Genomic DNA, 22,719 nt, shown 5'->3' with positions numbered 1-22,719 from the left:
GGTATACCTCAATTTACAGGGGAACTTTACTCTCTTAATCAACATGACCTATTTTAATCCTTATGCTGCTAACCTTAGTAAATAGGTAGTAAGATATATTATATTTACTTGTTTTAAACTTTCTATTTTACATTTCTTCAGTTGCCTGATTTCTGGCTTATAGGCCAAAATAATATTGTACAACCCAGGAGTCTTCATGGGAATTTTTTTTCTTTCATTTGGAGGAGGGCAGGAGGGGCATTCTCCACTAAGCACAACCTCCTGTCTGCATGCCTGAGTTAAGGGATGATGAATTCCAGTAAGTAAATGCTACATGAATCATCTACCCCTATTAAGGATGGCCGCAGTACAGTTAAGGTCCTGCTTTAGATCTTTTGGGAGGCATATTAAAGAATACATTTAAGATTTTTACTAACCCACCTATTTAATAAATAGTATAGGTGACAACGAGGGGCTGTGTTTAACCCTCGTTTTAAAAAAAAACAAAAAACAAACATATCATACTTACCTCCACTGTGCAGCTCGTTTTGCACAGAGTGGCCCTGATCCTCATCTTCTGGGGTCCCTCAGTGGGGCTCGTGGCTCCTCCCTGCATCGGTAAACCCCCTAGAAGAAGCGCTCTCCTTGGGGTGTACCTTGCAGGCGCGCTCCTGAGCAGACACAGAATGCCAGACTCAGCCCGACCCCCGGCGCCCGCGTCATTGGATGTGATTGACAGCAGCGGGAGCCAATGGCTGCGCTGCTATCAATCTATCCAATCAAGAGCCGAGACCCCGGCCAGAGAGGGTGTGCGGGTCTCCGGCATGGGAACGAACGGGCTCAGGTGAGTAAAATGGGGGGTCGTCGTCAGTGACAGAAGTTTTTTCACCATTAAGGTGAAAAAACACAAGGGTTTACAACCCCTTTAAGCACTGTGCAAGCGCAATTGAATTTCCTGTTTTTTCTACTTTTAGTTTATTGTGGTTAGCATTTAAATGGTTATCTGGGTGTACTTTGGGAGGAAGCCACGGTAACCCATAAAAAGTGTCAGCTTTTTCGTACCAGTTGATATAGTTTATTGATGACATGCCAAGTCGGACAACTTCTATAGTTTTGTCATGTTATATATTATTATTCCTTTTATGTTGGTCTAACAAATGTAGATTGCTCCACCAGTAATAGGTAAACTACTTAATAACAAATAATGGATTTTGTTTTCAATTTTCAATAAAGCCAGATACAATCATACCACTAAGAACGAACAGCAATCTTCTGGCACCAAACATTTTTTAGAGTTGTGTCTGAATAAGATTTCAAGATTCCAAGCAGCATATTTACTTATGGTTGTAGGGAAGACATTGTATTTCTAACACGACCTCAATTTCTGCATATATAACAAAACCCTAATCTGCAAAGTTCCCGTCAAAAGAAAACAAAAAACAATGCAGTCTGTTGGGCCATCCAAAAAGCAATATCTGCTCAGTAAAGGTGTAACACAACAGATTAAATGTTTCCCACTATGCAAAATCTATTAATGCAAAATACATAATTAAATAAATAAATAAAATGAAATTACAAGTTTGCTTGACTTTTAGTATATAAAAAGGTAAAAAATATTTTATTTTGAAAAGAAGATATTATAGTCCCCACTTGCATAGTAGTGAATCTCCTCTATCTCCTGCCACCCAGTTTTTTTATGAGCTGTCAATACTAAATGGGTTTCTAGAGAAACTTAGCAGAGAGCAGTGGCTCCCTGCTGAGGGTAGAGTTGAGCTAGCACAGCAATGCAGCAAAAGATAGGCTCATAGGCAACACTGCGGTAAACATAGAGCAGCAGCATGGTACAAATAAAACTTGTGAAGTCATGAAATGGAAGGCTTCTAATGGCACGAGCATTCTGATGCTATCAGCCTGATTGGATGCTTTACTTTTTAGGGTAGCATGTATTAATAGGAAAAGACAGATCACAAGGCCTAGGAAGGACATATATACTGTATAATTACAACAGGAATACGGCTTTACTACGCAAATGGAATAAATTATATTTACTGCATGTACATATAGGTCTGACATGCCAACTACAGTGAGGCAAACATATATTAGAAAATAAAAAAAAAATATATTTTTAATCTGAATTTATATGTTTTTACTTCTTTTTCAAAGTCAAGAGAATACACTGATTGTATGAAATGAAAGCATAATGGACATTATAACCCCGAGAATGTAAGACATACAACTTTGTGCAACTATTCCAATAACAGACCCTTAACAGACAGCAAGGCTTAACTAGAAAGCAGAAATAAATGATTTACCTTGATGAATGATCATACACCAGTATTGGATAATAGCTTCAATTTTCCATTATTGACATACAATATACATTAGACTGAAATTCAATAGTACCAGCTATAAAGCCAGAAAAACTAGACGTAAATTCAGTCATTTGTTTCAAATAATTCAGGCCTCTGTCATTACTTTTCTGTGTGACTTCCACTATTTAGAACACACTAGGTAAGCACCTTACTGTAAGTGACAGCAGGTGTTAACTTACTTATGCATAAGAACCATGGAGCAATAAGGAAACATTCACATTTTTACATCCAAGTCTTCTAAATTTCTATATTGCCATTACTCATACACATTATGAATGCACTTATTTTTTTTTTTGTATGCATGTTTTTAAGAAGCTGTCTGTGGTTTTCTACTATGGGATTACTAAAACGCTAATTATTTCTAGTCTGGCTACATTAATTTCTACTATTTACTACACTATATTCTGAAAAGTGTGCAAACTTTGCCATTTCATGTTGTGTTCTATATTGTTTTTATTTAGCTACTGGGTAATATTTAAGAGCCTAAAATGTATAGACAGATGACAAGGTCAAGCATGAAATGAGATACCTAGAGTGGGGCTACTATCCTTGGCTACTACTCTTGACACACAAATTTAACAAGAAAAATGAGAGAACTAGAATCTATATGGTTGTTGAAAACTGGTCAGTCATATCTGTGTGTGTGCATGTATTCCTGATTTTGCGTGTTTTCAACTTGTTTTTTTTCTTGTCCCACTGGTGTATTTGTCCATGGTGAATACCATTTATGGTTTGTTTGCTCAGCAGAGCTAACATGATAACAGCTTCTACAGGGAAAAAAACGTCATTCATCCTGTGTGCTCATACTGGGTCTAAGCACACTATTCTATGTCTGTGCAGAATGAACAATCTATGACAAGATATAGTACCACTCATGGTTATCATTCACAGAAAAACAGGGACCATCTGCTGATGAATATAGTACACAACACGAGACTGGATGGTATCAGCAAATCCTATTGTTGCTATGCAGAACATTGTATGAAATATAATGAGTGAAACTAAAGATAATTGTCACAAATTTATGACACTGAAATGTTTAATGTAATGCATATGAAATATGATTAAAAATACAGATTTAAGTTGAATGATTTTTTGGCCCCCATTAAATTATTCAGTGGAACCATGCACCTCAAAATTGGCAAGGCAAACAAAGCATTGAGTTAGAAACACTATTAAATGGAGACACCAACAGACAAGGAAATTACGTGTGTGTGTTATGTGTGTGTGTGTGTGTTGAACATACTGGCTAAACATACTGGCTCTTTATATTAAACATATTGGCTCTTTGTATCCTAACTCCAAACTCATACAATAAATATTCACTTCCCCAATCCCTACTTTGATGCTCCAGGCTTCTAACACACTTCCTTCTAGGACAGTGGTTCTCAACCTGGGGGTCGGGACCCCCTCAGGGGTCAAATGATGATTTGCCAGGGGTCACCAGATTCTGGGCTGTTCCTGAAGCCCACGCTGCTCTCCCAGCCTTTTCGCGGTCGCCCAGCAGGACCCAATCTCCTGATTTCGGCAGAGATGTCACTGATATGAGACACCACAAAGTCGGTAACACTACCTGTGAATAGTGTTGCCATTAAAAGTCCCCACTACAGTTCTCAGATCAGCAGATGACCTTGATCAAGAGCACCTAAGTTGGCTGATCAGAACCCCCCCCCCCCAGCACTGCCACTGATCCCATCCCCCACCAGCACTGGCACTGCCACTCATCCCAACTCCCTACCAGCACTGCCACTCATCCCATTTCCCTTCCCCATGGAAGGGAGAGGAAAAGAGGGGGAGGAACAAAGAAAAAGGGAGAGGAAAGAATAAGAGAAAGAACAAGAAAGAAGGCTAGAGAGAGGGATGGGGAAAAAAACCAAGAAATTAGGATAGAGAGAGATAAAAGGAGAACAAAGAGAAAGAGTGGTACGTCCTAAAATGTACCATAAGGGGTTTTAATACTGTACGAGTGGAAGGGACTCAGGAAGCGCTAAATGTCCATGGGTTAGGGGCGCAAATTACTTGTCTTGCCTTGGGTGCTGACAACCCACGCTACAAAAATAATTTTACTGCTAGGGCTCCCCACAACTTGGGAAATTTTATCAAGGGGTCACGGCACTAGAGAGGTTGAGAACCACTATTCTAGGAACACCCTATTTTGCTTATCCTCATGACTGCAACCATAGATTCCACATTGGAGCTCTTTATCCTCAGAAGGCCATAACATACTTGTAACATGTATTCTTAAATCGGGTCTAGTTCCTAATGGCAACTGTTCAGCACCTGCAACCTCACAATTAGGTCCTACTACTATTAATCATCAGTGCACGCTAATTTCTTTCACTTGTACATGCGCTTTTATGAGGAATAACTTGAGTCTCATTCACTAGAGCTACTGCAAAACTCAAGCCTAAACTTTATTACCTTTTCATTACCGGTCCACTATTCAGCAGTGGATCATAGCAGGATAAACATTTTGTAAATGCTATCATCTTATTAGCCCTCATTCTTCACTTTGCAGGCAGTATTATTCACTGCAAGTCTGTAGCTATAACTAACCACATTTCTGCTATGCATGCCCCCAATGACGTTGGTTATGACGAAATGCGAGCCAACATACATGACATCACCATGCTTGTCTGTTTATCCTGTGATTTGGATCTCTTATATACAGTGATTCTGATTTGTATACAACACTGTTTTTTATCATACTACATGTGAGTATTTTGAACTTTATTGCAACAATACATATATTTTACGGTTTTATATTATGTGGATTCTCCCTTGCTTTATTTATACGGTGATATCTTGTTTCATCATGCCTGTCTGAGATGTACCTGGAACACCTGTGATCCTCTGAGGTTTTGATCCATCTGCATCTGGTAATTAATTCAAGCGTATTTGACTATGTGTCCGTTTGTTTTGGTAAGAGTCCATCTTATCCCTGGTGGTAGATCACAGGGTGAATTTGGATTCCCGATATGATTGTGTTTTTTTTACACATTGTGACCCCTGCATGTCAAGATTTGAAAATCTCACTACCCTTGATACCACATACAGTATCTCACAAAAGTAAGTACACCCGTCACATTTTTGCAAATATTTTATTATATCTTTTCATGTGACAACACTGAAGAAACAATACTTTGCTACAATGTAAAGTAGTGTGTGTACAGCTTGTATAACAGTGTAAATTTGCAGTCCCCTCAAAATAACTCAACACACAGCCATTAATGTCTAAACCGTTGGCAACAAAAGTGAGTACACCTCAAAATGTCCAAATTGGGCCCAAAGTGTCAATGTTTTGTGTGGCCCCCATTATGTTCCAGCACTGCCTTAACCCTCTTGTGCATGGAGTTCACCAGAGCTTTACAGGTTGCCACTGGAGTCCTCTTCCACTCCTCCATGACAACATCACGGAGCTTGTGGATGTTAGAGACCTTGCGCTCCTCCACCTTCCTTTTGAGGATGCCCCACAGATCAATAGGGTTTAGGTCTGGAGACATGCAGACCAGTCCATCACCTTTACCCTCAGCTTCTTTAGGAAATCAATGGTCATCTTAGAGGTGTGTTTGGGGTCATGTTGGAATACTGCCCTGCGGCCCAGTCTCTGAAGGGAGGGGATCATGCTCTGCTTAAGTAGTTCTCAGTACATGTTGGCATTCATGGTTCCCTCAATGAACTGTAAGTGCCCAGTGCCAGTTTCCTATCGAAAATAGTCCTCCATCGGATAGTGTCCACCCTGTAGAGCGCAGGCACTGAGGAGACCATCAGATAGTGTCCGCCCTGTAGTGCGCAGGCACTGAGGAGACTCCGAAAATTTCCGAACATCAACAGCTGGCCATGAACTCTACAGGGTGCATGCACACTTAATACCACATTCTGTCACACGCTCCCGATGCTCATACAACTTACAGGGGGCGGTGTGCCCACAGAATGCACACAGCTGGGGCGGACAAATCCACCCCCTCGAGCATATTATTGGACTTTCAATTTTTTTCTTTCACTATTGTATGCATTTAAAATACCACATTCTGTCACACGCTCCCGATGCTTATACAACTTACAAGGGGCGGTGTGCCTAAAGAATGCTGGGGCGGACAAACCCACCCCCTCGAGCATCGGGAGCGTGTGACAAAATTTACTATTCATTGCGCAGGCGCCGTGTATATCTCACGATCAGCTGTTCTTCTTCGGACACTTTCGGCGTCTCCTTTGTTCTCCGTACTGCGCAAGAGCTGCGCCTGCGCAGTATGGGGTGGACACTATCCGATGGGGGGACACTTCTCGTCAGAACACCGGCAGCACTCATGCAGCCCCAGACCATGATACTCCCACCACCATGCTCGACTGTAGGCAAGACACACTTGTCTTTGTACTCCTCACCTGTTTGCCGCCACACACGCTTGGCACCATCTGAAACAAATAATTTTATCTTGGTCTCAGACCACAGGACATGGTTCCAGTAATCCATGTCCTTAGTCTGCTTGTCTTCAGGAAACTGTTTACGGGCTTTCTTGTGCATCATCTTTAGAAGAGGCTTCCTTCTGGGATGAAAGCCATGCAGACCAATTTGATTCAGTGTGCAGCGTATGGTCGTAGCACTGACAGGCTGCCCCCCCACCACCCCTTTAACCTCTGCAGCAATGCTGGCAGCACTCATACGTCTTTCCCAAAGACAACCTCTGGATATGATTCTGAGCACGTGCACTCATCTTCTTTGGACGACCATGGCGAGGCCTGTTCTGAGTGGAACCTGTCCTGTTAAACTGCTGTATGGTCTTGGCCACCGTGCTGCAGCTCAGTTTCAGGGTCTTGGCAATCTTCTTATAGCCTAGGCCATCTTTATGTAGAGCAACAATTCTTTTTTTTCAGATCCTCAGAGAGTTTTTTGTCATGAGGTGATATGTTGAACTTCCAGTGACCAGTATGAGAGAGTGAGAGCGATAACACCAAATTTAACACACATGCTTCCCATTCACACCTAAGACCTTGTAACACTAACGAGTCACATGACACCGGGGAGGGAAAATGGCTTAGGCCCAATTTGGACATTTTCACTTAGGGGTGTACTCACTTTTGTTGCAAGCGGTTTAGACATGAATGGCTGTGTGTTGAGTTATTTTAAGGAGACAGCAAATTTACACTGTTACACAAGCTGTACACACTACTTTACATTGTAGCAAAGTGTAATTTCTTCAGTGTTGTCACATGAAAACATGTTATAAAATATTTACAAAAATGTGAGGGGTGTACTCACTTTTGTGAGATACTGTATATTATTATTGGAATTTCAATTTTTTTCTTTCACTATTGTATGCATTTTATTAGTGCTGCAAATAGTTTTTTCACATTTCTGCAAACTAGCTTACTTCTGCTCAAAATGATCCCATGTATGTGTACCAATTATTCATTGTGACAAGACTTTGTATTGTGTGCAGTGTCAGTTCAAGTGGGAACTGGGATGATAACCTACAGCTATCAGGAAGATGTCATGGAGTGAGGTTGGACCTGCCTTGTGGAGCTGGTCTGAGGTCTGGTTCCTGAGAAACGCTATTATTGCTGCCTAATGTAAGATCAATCGATAAGGCTGCTTGTTTGGTGTGGTGATGATGGGTGTGATACACAGTCCAAATCTCAAACCCAATCATTGTAGTTTAGATACTTGATAAAGACATTCACTCATGGAGCCATCACTTGCATAATGACACACATCTCATCAAGGTGCCTTTTGTAAAGGCTAGATTTGTATTAAATAGGTTGTCTGAGCCTAGGTAGTTATTCCTAATAGCTCTCATGTAGAGACTGGACAAAGCCTGGTGCAAATAAGGAGTTAAGGAGTTGTTGAATAGAAGTTTGACATAACTTTGCATCAGGATTAGGAATGAGCTGCTAGTTCAAGGAATGAGCTAATAGTTCAGATCGAATTTTGCTTGTTTGGAGGTTCCTGAAATGGCCAAATTAAATTGGTGTCCAGGTGAGTCAAACCTCTGGTATCACAGCCGCCGGCTTCCTAACAACCAAGAATCATCCCCCATAGTCCATTCAACTGTCTGCTGAGGAATATAAACAAAGGGGTGGGAATTGTATTAAAAAATGGTGTGGACCCCCACAATATTCATACCAGACCTTCCAGGTAAGCATTATTTGTTTACAAGCAGAAGTAACTTGGAGCTGACATTTGTTCACAACCAAAATTATATATTTTTAAAGTATTTTTTTCTGTAGTCGGTTGTATATACGTTATACAAATGTGCCACTTCACAGGCAGGTTCAAGGCATCCCATATGCATGTTTTTTTATAGAATTTTGCATTTTTTCACTTAAAGAATTATTCAAATGGCTGCTCCCCGCTAGACTGAATAAAAAAAATAAATAAATACATTTTTAGCTTTGGTACATGTTCTTCAGGGCTGTTCCCAGCCCTCATGCCATTTGTTAGACAATCCATTGCCTATTATCCTAGAAAATAGGCATTACTGTTTTTACCATTCGACTCCCATTGAATTTTTTGGGGTTCAGTTTGGCGGCCAAAAGTTAGCAATTTTAGTAGCCTGCCTTGAACTGAACCCAGGTGAAGTGTATCGACTTTAGGAGGAAAATAACTTGACACTATGGTGTCAACAAGGAACCCTCAGAAGGCATGCAAGACATAAGCATGGATCAATTGAATATCACCAGCAAGTCAAAATAGTGCAAGCTTTTTGGACACCTAAACCAGCTTGCCTGCTACTGTGGAAGCAGGTCTTGTACCCCACTAGTGCTGTTGCAATTTATGATGAGCTGAATAAGGCTAGGCTGTGATACTGTGTATTGCTGCTTACGAACACAGTGCAGCAGTGATGATGAACACTGTACTTCAATTATTAATGCTATTTCTTGTTTCTTGAAACTGGATTCTTATAGTGCTGTACTGCTACTTATAGACAGTAATGTAAAAAGACTAATAGAAATACAATCGTCTGAGTTTTTTCTTTAGAAGTACTGTGCTTACTACAAAATGATGCATATTATCAGCAATAGTTCATCAGAAATGAAATGATAAATACTGTTTAAATCATGTTTACTGTATATACAATATTTTTAGAAATCTCTAGCTGGTGTAGCTAGGGAAATCATTCTTTCTTTGTAAATGTATAAATCCTATCTTTGACCTCTGATATCCACAGATGCATTAGCGACCTAAGAGTACCTGCCAATTTCTTTATCTTGTACTTCTTTACAGGCATACCCCACTTTTAAGTACACAATTGGGTTTATTTACTAAAGCTGGAAAGTGCAAAATCAAACTCACTTCTGCATAGAAACCAATGAGCTTCCAGGTTTTATTACCAAAGCTTAATTGAACAAGCCGAAGCTTATTGGTTTCTATGCAGAAGTGAGTCTGATTTTGCACTTTCCAGCTTTAGTAAATAAACCCCATTGTGTACTTAAAAGTGGGGTATGCCTGTACATGATTTATATAGAAAATAAGCAGTACAGTGTGTGTGTTTTTCTCGCTTTTATTGGTCAAACTAGATGGGCTTGTGTCTTTTTTCAACCTGACTAACTATGTAACTATGCGTTAAAGTGGTTGTAAACCACATATACCCAGTGAAGTGACTAGCTTTAGGCGATACATAGAGATGAAACAAATCCTCCTACATAAGTTGTACCTGTTTATCTGCAGCCATCTCTTTCCTATATTAGTTTAAAGTCCAGAATTTACACAGATTTTTCACCTTCCAGGGGGGCAGGGATCTGATGTCACACACTGCACAGCTCAGAGAAGAAATCTGAGTATAATCTGAGACCTGAGTGGAGAGAGTTGGATACATCCTGTACACCAGTGGTCATCAACTCCTGTCCTCAGGACCCACTAACAGGCCAGGTTTGCAATATAACTGAAATACATCACAGGTGATATCATTTTCTGCTCAGTGATTGCAGTATTCTAGCCTGCATTTCCCCAAGGTAATACTTAAAATCTGGCCTGTTAGTGGGTCCTGCGGACAGGAGGTGGGAACCACTGCTCTACACAATCTCATAGGGAAATGTGCACATCTGAGGCTGTCAATCACAGGCTGTGTGCTAGAGCTTCCTTACCCCTTCCCCTCAACCCCTTGGAGTCAGCATAACCTGTCAAATATGACTCATGCAGACAGCAGAGGAACAAGACTGCAGACAGAAAGCACACTCAGTGTTTTGCATTGAAGAAAGTATACACTATAGAAGGTTTTACTTTGGCCATTGACAGAGGTTTACAGTCACTATAAGTGCACTTTGCAGCTTTATAACCTGGGGTAAATTTTTGACAAGGGTATTGTTCCCTTAAACTCCATATTCTAAACTGCAGCTCTCCAGTTTAGTTTCACAATCCAAAAATATGTTGGTAGGTTTAATTAGCATCCAACCAAACAGAAATTAAAGTGTGTCTGTATTACTGCAGTACAAGCAATGAAACATGATGCAATATACGCTAAATCAGGGGCATAGATTAATATGAATGGTCTATGTATCTTGTAAAGTGCAACAGAGTTGGCCTACACTATAAAAAATAAACAAAAATAAACAGCATCAATTTGTACAGAGGCATGTCAAATCAGCACGTATGTTTTTCTAAATGAACCTTCATCAAAATCTTTATTACAGTTGACAATGACAAGTGCTGCAAGGTAATAACATGCCGAAATAAGCAGATAGTAATGGTTGTAATGTTTACATGTTGCTTTGCTGACAGGTTTATCTGTTCAAAAGGACCTATCTCTATACTAAGATATTTGGGAAGCAGAAAAAAGAAAAGGGCCTCAGAATGACCTACGTAAATGGGTTTGCATGATTTACTTTTTATATTCCTGTTGAGAAAGCACTGTTTCACCTTGCGAGGCTCTCAGCTACAACATATGCTCTATCACAGGGAGCAACAGTCTAGCAAACACATCCCACTGTAGCATCTACAGGCCTGCAACTAGAGAGCAGATGCCAAAATAATGGAACAGCCAGTCAAAATGATGAAGTACTGTGGAGCTACTTGTAATACTACACTCTGCTCACCCACATTAAACATTGATAACTGCATTACTGCAAAACCTATCCTCTTCACTCAAGCGTACTTAAAAAGAAATTTTAGTTTTGACATATAAGAGACTTTTAGCAATCAGCCAATTTTATTAGGAGACTATAAAATTCCATTCCACTTTGTTCTATAGAGCAAATATCTTTTGCTTAAACTGACTACCCACAGCAGCCAGGTGAGCTTTAGCTATCAACTGGGCTCTTTTTATATATATATATATATATATATATTATATTGAGTTTTTCACAAGAAAAATACAAATAAAGAAATAGTACAAAGAGAAACACAATACAGTGTTTATGTTCCCAATAGAGGATAGTATTCAGAATTAAAAGAGATAATAACATAGTTAATGTTTTGTTTTGTTCCCTTATCTATTACATACAGCTACAAGATGAGTATACAGGTGACTACAAACCTATAAGGGAAGCATGGATGGAGAATCCCTTGAGGCCATGACTCCAAAATAGTACAGGCAACAGAGGCTTGAGGTGTCTGCCCTAACACTGACTCAAATGTGTAAATTCAACTGAAACTCCTGAATAGTATTGGAGGAAAAAGAAAAAGAGAAAGAAATAAAGAAGCTCAGAACAGCCAACATCTAAAGAAGCCTGATGACCAGGTATGGAAGGTTTTGCCAAACTACAACAAAGAAAAAGAGCCAAAAGACAGGGACTGCCACAAGAAGTCTAAGGCTTGGTAGTGTTCTCCACAGACAGGTTATGGTAACCTTAGCGTAGAGTGAAGAGAGCCCCATTTGTAATAATTGGCCTTTAAATGGTGGTTGCTTTTGCGTTTGCATACCATAAGTAAGTGCAGGATGACATCAGGGATGATTTTTCAGAAACCGTGAGGATGATGTCTATGAAGGGTTGCCACCTAAGGGCGAATCGTTTAGGAAGACCTGATCATGAAAATATAAGTCCTGTACAATAATTTTAACAGATTTTTTTAGTTAGATGTCTTCCTCTGGTTGAGATGTCACAACAATGTTGTCATCATGAAGTTGAATTTAAAATTTCATTTATTCAACCATAAAGGGTAATTTGTTTAATTTGTTTAATATCAGGGCTAGTTGGAGGAGTTTTCTGAAAGCTAGGATAATAATTACATTTTCTTCCAGGTATTAGGAATTATATATGGAAATTAGTATAATTACTTATTCTTTGGGGAAAGTAGATGAGAGTTAGAAAACTGTATGGAGCAGAGGGTCAGATTCCAGGGAGTCCCAAAACAGAGTTGGGTGGCTTGGTAGGAAGACCAGATGTTGCAGGAGGCATGGTAGGCATCTGTTTATAGGTAACAGAGGCGTAAATGCAGCTTTTCCTTGTATAATTAAAATTCGTTTTATATCATTAGTAGGAACAGGCATATTTATATTATAAAGGTAGTTTACACATTAATATAATATTGTTAGCTGGGTTAGGACCAGGACAACAAGTAAATATTTTGTATAAATTAGGTGATTCTACTAGATGGGGTGTTTATTGAAAATTGTGTGCCTGCAGTAGAAAAATACGACACCACTAGCTAGTATGTGTTAAGATGTGAGATGGAGATGCCACAAAGTCTGTTACGACATTGCATAAGTTGTTAAAACTTGGTATCTTACCACACAAAAAAAGAGAAATCAGGGTCCACTGAGTACAATTACTAGTTGGAGACTATTTTTACTGCCACTGCCCACCAATGCTGGGGAGGAAGTGAATAATTTTTATTGCCTCTGATCCCCAATGCTGAAAAGGAAAGGGCATATTGTTATTGCCACTATTCACCAATGCTGGGAAGGGGGTAAGCTTAGTGACGCTGCTGGGGGGGGGCAGGGGGGGCTGCACCTGGATGACACCCGCCAGAGGGATGACACCTGCCAGAGGGGTGACACCTGTGGGCAGTGGCATCACATGGTCCGCACACACCCCTACACTGTTATCTGTGTCTCTCCGGCTGTGTCCCTCAAAGGAGCAGACCGAAGCCGCTTTCTCCTTTCTGTTTACATGCACAAAGGAGGAGGGAGTCCGAGGAGTACATATCCCACGCTGTTCTGAGGTCTGAACTGTGTATTGTATTTGTAGATGAACATGTGCTGGGGGCGCAATGGGAGGGGAGAGGGGGACTACTAGCAAAAGTGGAGAAGGGGGTCTTAACTGGGGGGGTTTATGCTGATGGAGGGGGGGTCTGCACTGAGGGGGGTCTATGCTGATGGAGGGGGTCTGCACTGAGGGGGGTCTATGCTGATGGGGGGGTCTGCACTGAGGGGGGTCTATGCTGATGGAGGGGGTCTGCACTGAGGGGGGTCTATGCTGATGGAGGGGGGTCTGCACTGAGGGGGTCTATGCTGATGGAGGGGGGTCTGCACTGAGGGGGATCTATGCTGATGGAGGGCGTCTGCTCTGAGGGGGGGTCTCTGCTGATGGAGGGGGGTCTGCACTGAGGGGGTCTATGCTGATGGAGGGTGGACTATGCTGATGGAGGGGGGTCTGCACTGAGGGTGGTCTATGCTGAGTGAGGGGGTCTATACTGAGTGAGGGGGTCTATACTGATGGGGGGGTATAGCTATAATGAGGGAGGGGGTTCTATACTGAGGAAAAAGAGGGGGTCTGTACTGAGGGGGGAGGTCTATACTGATGGAGGGGGGGTATGTACTGAGGGAGAGGGGTCTATACTGCGGGAGGGGGATCTGTACTTAATGGGGGGGTTATACTGAGGAAAGGGGGTCTGTACTGAGTGAGGGGGGATCTGTAGTTAGTGGGGGGGTCTGTACTGAGGGAGGGGGTCTGTACTGAAGGGGGACTATAGTTGGTGGAGGGGGGTGACACCAATTTTTTTCCGCACCAGGTGACCCCAACCCTAGTGACGCCACTGGGTAAGCTATTGATATTGCCACTGACAACCAATGCTAAAAAATAGTGAGAACACTTTACTGCTACTGATCATCAATGCATATTAATTAAGAAGCTACACATGCCACATGCTGTCTAGTTTAGAATATCCCTCTTTCTTTCTCAAGTTTTAATGTTGGGCAGTATGAATCTGGTCTACCTGCTGCACATATTTAAAAGAACTTAAAATTAGTAAAGAATTCAGGAAACAATTTTTTGCATGTATTCTACCCATACAAAGCGATATACGGGGGGATTTTAGTAAAGCTGGAGCTCACAGAAAATGGTGCAGTTTTAGTAAATCTCCCCCATAGGGAGTGCTATATCTTCAGCTTGCCAGACAGTTATCTATAGAAAGGCAGACAACTGTATTTTTCAATACCTGATTTTGTATATGTAATTTAAGGGGCAAAAGATGTGTTGCAAAGTAAATTTTGGATTTGCTAATGTTGAAAGAGAGACATGAGATGAAGTTAAACATTCTCAATAGTCAGAGGACGTTGGGAATTTGTTAAAGCTGAACTCCAGCCTTACCCTAAGGCCACTTTCACACTGAGCAGTGCCGGGCGTCGGCGGTAAAGCGCTCCTTTATTTATCGGCGCTTTACCATCGTTTTTGCAGTGCTTTTCGGCCGCTAGCGGGGCACTGTTAACCTCCGCTAACGGCCGAAAAAGGGTTAAAAAGCGGCGCTGCCCATTGATTTCAATGGGCAGGGGCACTTTAAGAGCAGTGTATACACTGCTCCTAAAGCGCCTCAAAGGTGCGGCTTGCAGGACTTTTTTGAGCGTCCTGCCAGCGCACCGCTCCAGTTTGAAAGCACTCGGCCTTTCACATTGGAGAGACAGGAGAGGCTCTTTACAGACGCTTTGCAGACGCTATTTTTAGCACTATAGCGCTTGTAAAGTACCTCAGTGTGAAAGGGGTCTTAGTCTTGCATAGTTGTACAGACTCCTTTCTGGTACTGAAATTTCTGTGAGCTTCTGACGGTGTGCATTATAATCTGCAGCATTTCAGATATTGCCTGTCCTATTTCCCAGCTGGAGGACATCCAGCATCATCTAGCTCTTTCCTCTCCAGTCTGATTGTCCCTGGTCCACCACTTTCATGCATTGGATTTCAGTTGATTCAGTCATGGAAGCTCAACATCAAATATGGGCATTACCTAAGGCAGCATGCATGCAAATGCATTGTGTTTGAGATTGCCCACTCCTCCTGACTTACATCCACCCTTCAAGGCATTTTGATATTTGCTTAACTGTCCCCTGCTTTCATCTCAGCTGATGTCTCTAGAGAAGATTGCTGAGGCATTGTGCTGACATAATTTTGGAAAGCTATTTACAGCACCTTACCATCAGGATGTAGATGAGGGAGGGAACAGAGGAACCAGGGAAGGCAAAATGTAAGCAAATTGAGCTTTAGGTTCAATAATAGATCACCTGTAAATAAATGAACTTTGTATTCATTGCTAGCTACTTTATTGCCTTCAAGTTAATGTTTTTTGTGAATATGGAGTGTTAAATCTTCCATTAAAAGCATGAAGGTTCCCCAGTTTAGTTTGGAAACTAGGTCATTTTAAATATAATAGTGGGTTGGAGTTAAGCCATCACAAGGCATTGATGAAATGTCTGATACTCCACATCTGGTACATGTTACTAACATATAAAACTTGAAGAGACTGCCTTAATCATTTCTATGTCAAAACAAGAATGGTAGCAGTTTATAGATTTGACATAGCTCCCAACTGTCCCTGATTTCGAGGGACTGTCCCTGCTTTGGAGCAATGTCCCTCTGTGTCCCTCTTTCCTCCTCATTTGTCCCTCATTTTGGTCTGATCTTTAGAGTTGATAATAAAATGCACTTTTTATCTTTGAAAAAGTGTTTTCCAGCCCTAAACCTTTCATCTGATTTCTAAATTGCTGCATTTGTAAATTTCAAAAGCCAATATAAAGAAATAGTAGTGGTAAAAAAATAATTTGTGGGTTTAACCAATCTTGGTTTTTTTTTGTACAATTCTCCTTTAAGGGGGTGTGTCCTATGCCTGCATACTTTTGCTGATAGGTGTCCCTCATTCCCATCTCAAAAAGTTGGGAGGTATGGATTTGACGGAATAGTGGATCAGGTCTATTGCTGTTCTGATATTATTACATGTCTGCCTTTGAGGGATAAAGCCTATATGGTCTTTATGTATTAACATTTAAAGGAACGTGTTTAAATGATTCTCAAGCATAGCAGTGAAAAAGCTTGAAGTCTATATTTAGTAAAGAAATCAAGTGTTAGTTCTTGGGAGTCAGAAGGTCTATACTGCTACAGAGGATTGCAATAACTCAGGAGGGTGGATTACCTTGAAAAATATGGTTCTCTAATGTTGTCAAATGGAATAATAAATGCACACATTTTTTTTGTAGCGAAGCACTGAATAGCTGTCAGCGCTTTTCTGTTTTTATCTAGAGTTAGATTTCTTTTTAACCTAGGTTATGGAAAATCCAGTGACTCATGATTCAGCAAGCTGCTCACCTTTATTCAGATAACAGGTAATAATAATAGAATCCAGCTTCAGGGATAACTTGCTGACAAAGCTGGGTAGTCATTGTGACAGCTTAAAGAAAAAATGCTAAAACTATAAAAAAAAAAATATATAAATGTACACATGCACCTCTTTATTTTTTGGTTTTATGAAGATGTTGGGGTGGATTTACAAAAGGCAAATAGATGGTGCACTTTGCAAGTACAGCTACTCCAGTGAATAGTACATGAGGGGAAGCACTGCTGACTTCCATCATCTAATTATGTATGAGCAAAAATGCTGTTTTTTTTTCTTATTTACCTTGAATGTGATTGGGTCTTTTTTGTAAAGTGAAGCTTCATCTCAACAGAAATTGGCTTTCAACAGCAGTATGGACAACAAAAGTTTATGTGTGTTTGCTTGTTCAATGTTAATGTACATGTAGAACCTTAAATGTTATTACATTAAAACTCAAGGTAATGGTTTATTAATTTGGCCAGCAGATTTTAAAATAAAAAATGCAGCTTTCACTGCAATGCTCAACTTGACTTTGGCGCCATTCCCTGAACACACTTCTCTTCCATATCTTGCTGCCAGTCTTCTCCAAGTTAAATGATGGCCAGTGTCATTAAACCTAAAACCAAAAATGTATTATTTTGCAGCTTACCAATCATTAGATGTGGTGGCTGCATCAGTTTTCTTTTCTTATGCCGCGCACACACGATCGGAATTTCCGTCAGAAAAATCTTGGATGGTTTTTTGGACGGAATTCCACTCAAGCTTGCCTTGCATACACATGGTCACACAAAAGTTCTCTGAACTTTGGTCCGTCAAGAACGCGGTGACGTACAACACTACGACGAGCCAAGAAAATGAGGTTCAGTGCTTCCGAGCATGCGTCAAATTGTTTCCAAGCATGCGTGATTTTTTGCGCGTTCGAATTGCATATAGACAAACGCATTTTCGGATAGGAACTTTTCCAGACCGAAAAATAGAGAACCTGATCTCAGTCTTTTGCTGGCTGGAATTCCACCAGCAAAAGACCGATGGAGCATACACATGGTCACATTTTCCGATAAAAAGCTCTCGTCGGAGTTTTGCTGGCAGCATTTCTGATCATGTGTACGTGGCATTAGGCTTTTTTTCCCTTCTGTTTTTACTGGGTGATCCAGCCAATAACAAACTCCCTTATTTGTGTTCTCACTCTGGAAGAAGGAGGAAGATGCAACACAGACACCTTTGGAGACCAGCATTGTCACCCTGGGGGGGTTGTTTAGATACACTAATAAAGCTGAATTCCAGGTAACACTTTTTAGGCAGTTACAGCAAACAGCTTTGTTCCTTTTTGGATAAATGTATTACAAGTGTACATAAATGAATAAAGGTTGTAATTGTAATCACCCATTGTAATCACCCCTTCAGTGTTAAATGGTTTGTCTCAACCCTCTAACTACTATATCTGCAGGACATCTTGTTCTCATGAAAAACAACAGACTTAGACCCCTTTCACACTGGCAGTGCCCGGCCGTTAGCGCTAAAGCACTGCTAGGTTTAGTGCTGTTTTTTACCCCCAAAAAATGGCAAAAAATGGGGTGCTTTCAAAGCACTTTTCATTCATTGCAATGGGCAGGGCAATTTGGGACTGCTAATTACAGTGGTCCCAAACCACCCCAAAGATGCTGCTTGCAGGACTTTTCGTAACATCCTGCAAGTGCACCACCCCAGTGTGAAAAGACACACTGCAATAATTGGGAGGCGCTTTTCAGGTGCTTTTCAGAGGCTATTTTTAGCGCTAAAGCACCTGAAAACCGCCTCGGTGTGAAAGTAGCCTTAGGCCTCCCATTCATTGCAGTGTGTCTTTTCACATGGGGGCGGTGCGCTTGTGGGATGTTACGAAAAGTCTGGCAAGCAGTATCTTTGGGGTGGTTTGGGAGCGCTGTAAATAGTGCTTCCAAAACACCCTGCTCATTGCAATGAATGGGCAGTGCTTCCAAAGTGCCTGAAAAGTCCTGCAAAACGGGACTTTTGACCTTTTTTGGTAAAAAGCACCCTACTAGCGCCCTACTAGTGCCGCTAAAACAGCACTAACGCACCGCAATAACGAGTGATGCTTTAGCGCTAACGGCCGGGCGCTGCCAGTGTGAAAGGGGTCTTACTGTCAAGATCACCAGGGGAAAATATAAGAAAGAAAGCCTAAGACTAGGTTCACACATGTCCGGCTGCGGTTTGCAGTCCAGAGTCAGGTGCAGTTTTGTTCACCGGTTCAGGTGCGATTCAGGTTCAAATTTTCACTTGAATTCGCACACCTGAACTGGACCCAAAATCACACAGGACTCTTTTCAAAAACGGACCATGGCTGCCCCAGATATATGTGAACCTGCTCCATTGAAAGTCGGTCCAGTTCACATGTTATGCAAATTGGATGTGGTTCAAAATGCACCCTATTTGCATATATGTGAACGGAGCCTAAAAAAGAAAATGAATGCAGTCACCACATCTAAGTATTGGTGCGCTGCAATGTAATAAATGTTTGCTTTTGGATTTAATACCACTTTGAGCCCTCTTCCCGTGTGCTTAGGTTGTAATGTTTTTGTCAGAAACAGAGATTAGATAAAAAATAAAAGCCCCTGAGGCGTGTGCGATCTCCTCCAAACTGATAACGCATATTCTCTGAGCATTTTATGTAATCTAAAAATTATCATATAATTATAAAGCAAAAGAAATAAAATAGACACAAGCAGTATAATTGAAATGATATTGCCCTGTCAGAAATAATACGGTTTGTAAAACAAATAGTGACTATCCCTCTTTAGAATGCAGACAGTTCATACAGATCTCATAGAAAGAAATCAATGGAGCTCCATCTTTAGCCAACTGGGAGATCTAGCATGGTGACAGCTCTCACAGCATGGAGACACACTGTGTACAAATGTTTAGTACAGTACACTAATCAAATACACAAGACTTGCGTCACACAGGCTTTCCTGTTGACTTTGTGTTCATTGATTAACTAAGCGGTAGCCCAACTGTGTAGATAACCAAGTCAGATTCATCACACCAGCAGGCCAATGTGGAGCTAATACATTAAGTGCCATTGTGTAGTGTCCAGGAGATTAAAGGTCATGTGGGAAAGACACAGCCTCAGTGTGATGAATGAATGCATTACACAGGGAGGCAAGATGCTAGCTGTACAGGCAACACACAAAAAGCCCTCCACCTTCTGTCTGTGAGAGCAAGAGCAGTCATTCAGCTTAAAGGTTGGGGCAGTTTTGTTTTCTCTAGCCCAATTTCTTTTATATCATCTTGTATATCATCTTTTATATCATCTCGTATCTTATATACAGCATTTTTCAGGTATCTTAGGTACATTGCTTCTTGTTTTACTGTTCTCTGCTATGTTTCAACAAAGTTCTAAATATTTCCTTGAGGCTATGATCACATCTCTGATGGATGCGGCTCGCAGCAGGGGTCCGGTGCGTCCCTGTTCTCCATTTCAGGGACAAATCAGGGCCAATTTTTTTCCTGAATTCAGCCCTGAAACGGAGCCAAAGACGCACAGCACTCCTGTGCAAGCCGCTCCGCAGCCGCAAAGGAGATATGTGAACTGACTCCATAGAGAGACGTCACAATCTCCTGTCATGCGAATTGGATGCGGGGAAACCGACATCCAATTCGCATAGGTGTGAACCCAGACTAAAGCATATGTCAGGGCAAAATAAAAGAAAAAAATATCTGCAGTACATCTCTGCGAACAGTCAATACATGTTTTATCTGGTTTAAGATACTAAAAGTATAGAAAAACATCTGCTGATCTGGTCGGAAATGCACTTTGCTTCGAAATTTATTGTTGTGGCCTGATAACACAGTGCCTTTCTTTCACTTAAATTGCAGGAAATGTTTTCAATCCCACCCAGTTCTGTTTTGTGAACTAAACACCACCTACCCTGTTCTCATCTCTATAACATAGAGATTGGTAGGTGTTCTATAGCTCACTGAGAGAATTGGCAGGGCTGATTAGACTCCTGGAGATAACATAGTTATTGGCTTCTTTAAAGTGGGAGTAAATGCCCTTGTGTGATTTTTACCTATAAGTAAGCCTATAATAAGGCTTACTTAAAGATATAGTAAATAGCTCCTAAATGTGCCCCATTTGGGAGATATTTACTTTAGATACAGCCGGTGATGTCACTGGCACATGCGCACTGAAGGACCATAGCTCCCAAATTTCCCTGATTTCGAGGGACTGTCCCTCATTCGGAACAAAGTCCCTTTGTCCCTCTTTCCTCCTCATTGGTCCCTCCTATTTGTCTGATCTATATAGTTGTATAAAAAAAAAAACTACTTATCTATCAAGAAGTGTTTTACAGTCCTAAACCATTCATCCAATGTCTAAATTGTTGCATCTGTAAATTCCAAAAGCCAATATAAAAGAACAGTAGGGGTAAAAAAAAAAGCACTTGTGGGTTTAACTAATCTTTTTTTTGTACAATTCTCCTTTAAGGGGGCATGGTAGGGGGTGTGTCCTATACCTACATACTTTTGCTAATAGGTGTCCCTCATTCCCATCTCAGGAGGTTGAGAGGTATGCTATACCCGTGTTATTCCTTCAGTGCCATGCCGTAGGATTGTGCAGGATTGACGTCATTGCCGCCTTGGCCATTCATATCGCCGAAGCCTGCAAACCCAGGAGGAAGACCAGGTGAAGATGGAAGCGCCTTCAGGGGTGACAGCGTGCTGCTGAAGGGCTTCGTTCTAAGGTAAATTGGTCATAATGTGCTAGTATGGGATGCATACTAGCACATTATGACTTAAACTGCCCGGTGCCTATTTTTTGTTTCTGATGCGGTTTGCTACAGCTTTAAATGGAGGAGGTGGGCAAAAAGGACGTGCATAGTTAGACTCTGTAGATGAGAGCTTCTGACAGCCCCTTAGTTAGTTGTATTAACCCCTGCCGCGTTAGATGATTACTGTGGTGGGGTAAGGTGGTGGTAGGACGGAGAAGCATTTCAACTAAAAGAAGCATCAGCACAGGGGACACATCTTACTCACTGTAAGCTGGACTGTAAGGTCTGTACTTAGGCTTTAACACTTTTCAGCATGATCTGAAAGTACTTTCATATTTACTGTATATGGATAGTACATATAAATCCTATAAATTTACCGAAAAAAATTACATACAGTATATATACGACATAATCACACAGCATAGCATATTTATTTTGATCATAAAAAAGACAGGGATCATTTGAAATAACGTTAACATGATCACTGAAGGGTCAGTTTACAGCCAAACCTAACATCTGCCTAACAAAGCAGAACAGAACGTAATTCCTTCCAGTAAAAGCAAATAAAAATACGTCTTTTGAATGTGTAAGCTCTCCGAGCAGTTTACAGGAACCATTTCAAAAAAGCTTTGCGTGCTTGGATTTTAACAAAGCCCGGTTCCGCTTTAAGGTCTAGCTTACAAGAGTGAGGTTATGCTGGCACAGGTCCACGCTAAGAAATGGTCAACATGCATGGAACAAGAGGAGAGCCAGCATGGGATGATCAGGAGCACAGTTGCTGGCTTCTGCATAACCACCTCCTGCCCGTCCCTCCAGTCTGTCGACTGTGGTAATGGTGTCCAGATGCGGCTGGCCCTCTTCAATACATGCTGGCAGCCGGAAGGCTAAGGGAGTCTGGGCCAAGAACCACATTTCTCTGTAACAAGTAAATGTTCTGAGTGTTCAGGATTTTCCAAAACCTGTGAGAAAGTTTTATATACATTCCTAAACATTTGATTTTATCCTTACACCTTAAAACATGTTTAATAGTTCATCTGTATGGGTTTCCTATATTTTTTTATATCATTAATTGTAATGAAAGGAAAACTAAGAAAATTCTAATGATTATCTCAGTTCTAAATGTATTTTCTATTCTACAGTATAATACATA

General features: G+C 41.0%; 1 protein-coding gene and 1 long non-coding RNA gene across 4 annotated transcripts in view; one reads left to right on the top strand and one right to left on the bottom strand.

Moving 5' to 3' along the window:
- The window catches only part of SSBP4 (single stranded DNA binding protein 4), a 735,140-nt gene that overhangs the window by 319,809 nt on the left and 392,612 nt on the right, over positions 1–22,719 (bottom strand). The gene's annotated exons all lie outside the window — the stretch shown is intronic.
- LOC141105676 (uncharacterized) overlaps positions 19,929–22,719 on the top strand; it is a 78,162-nt gene continuing 75,371 nt past the window's right edge. Inside the window, exons 1-2 of the long non-coding RNA XR_012235627.1 lie at positions 19,929–20,042; positions 21,357–21,542. This is a non-coding gene — a long non-coding RNA (uncharacterized lncRNA). The remainder of the gene's footprint in view (positions 20,043–21,356; positions 21,543–22,719) is intronic.

The sequence above is a fragment of the Aquarana catesbeiana genome, linkage group LG01, assembly GCF_042186555.1.
Source record: "Aquarana catesbeiana isolate 2022-GZ linkage group LG01, ASM4218655v1, whole genome shotgun sequence".
Classification (NCBI taxonomy): domain Eukaryota; kingdom Metazoa; phylum Chordata; class Amphibia; order Anura; family Ranidae; genus Aquarana; species Aquarana catesbeiana.
The sequence above is the reverse complement of the archived record's forward strand: the minus strand, read 5'-3'. Positions and strand labels throughout refer to the sequence as shown.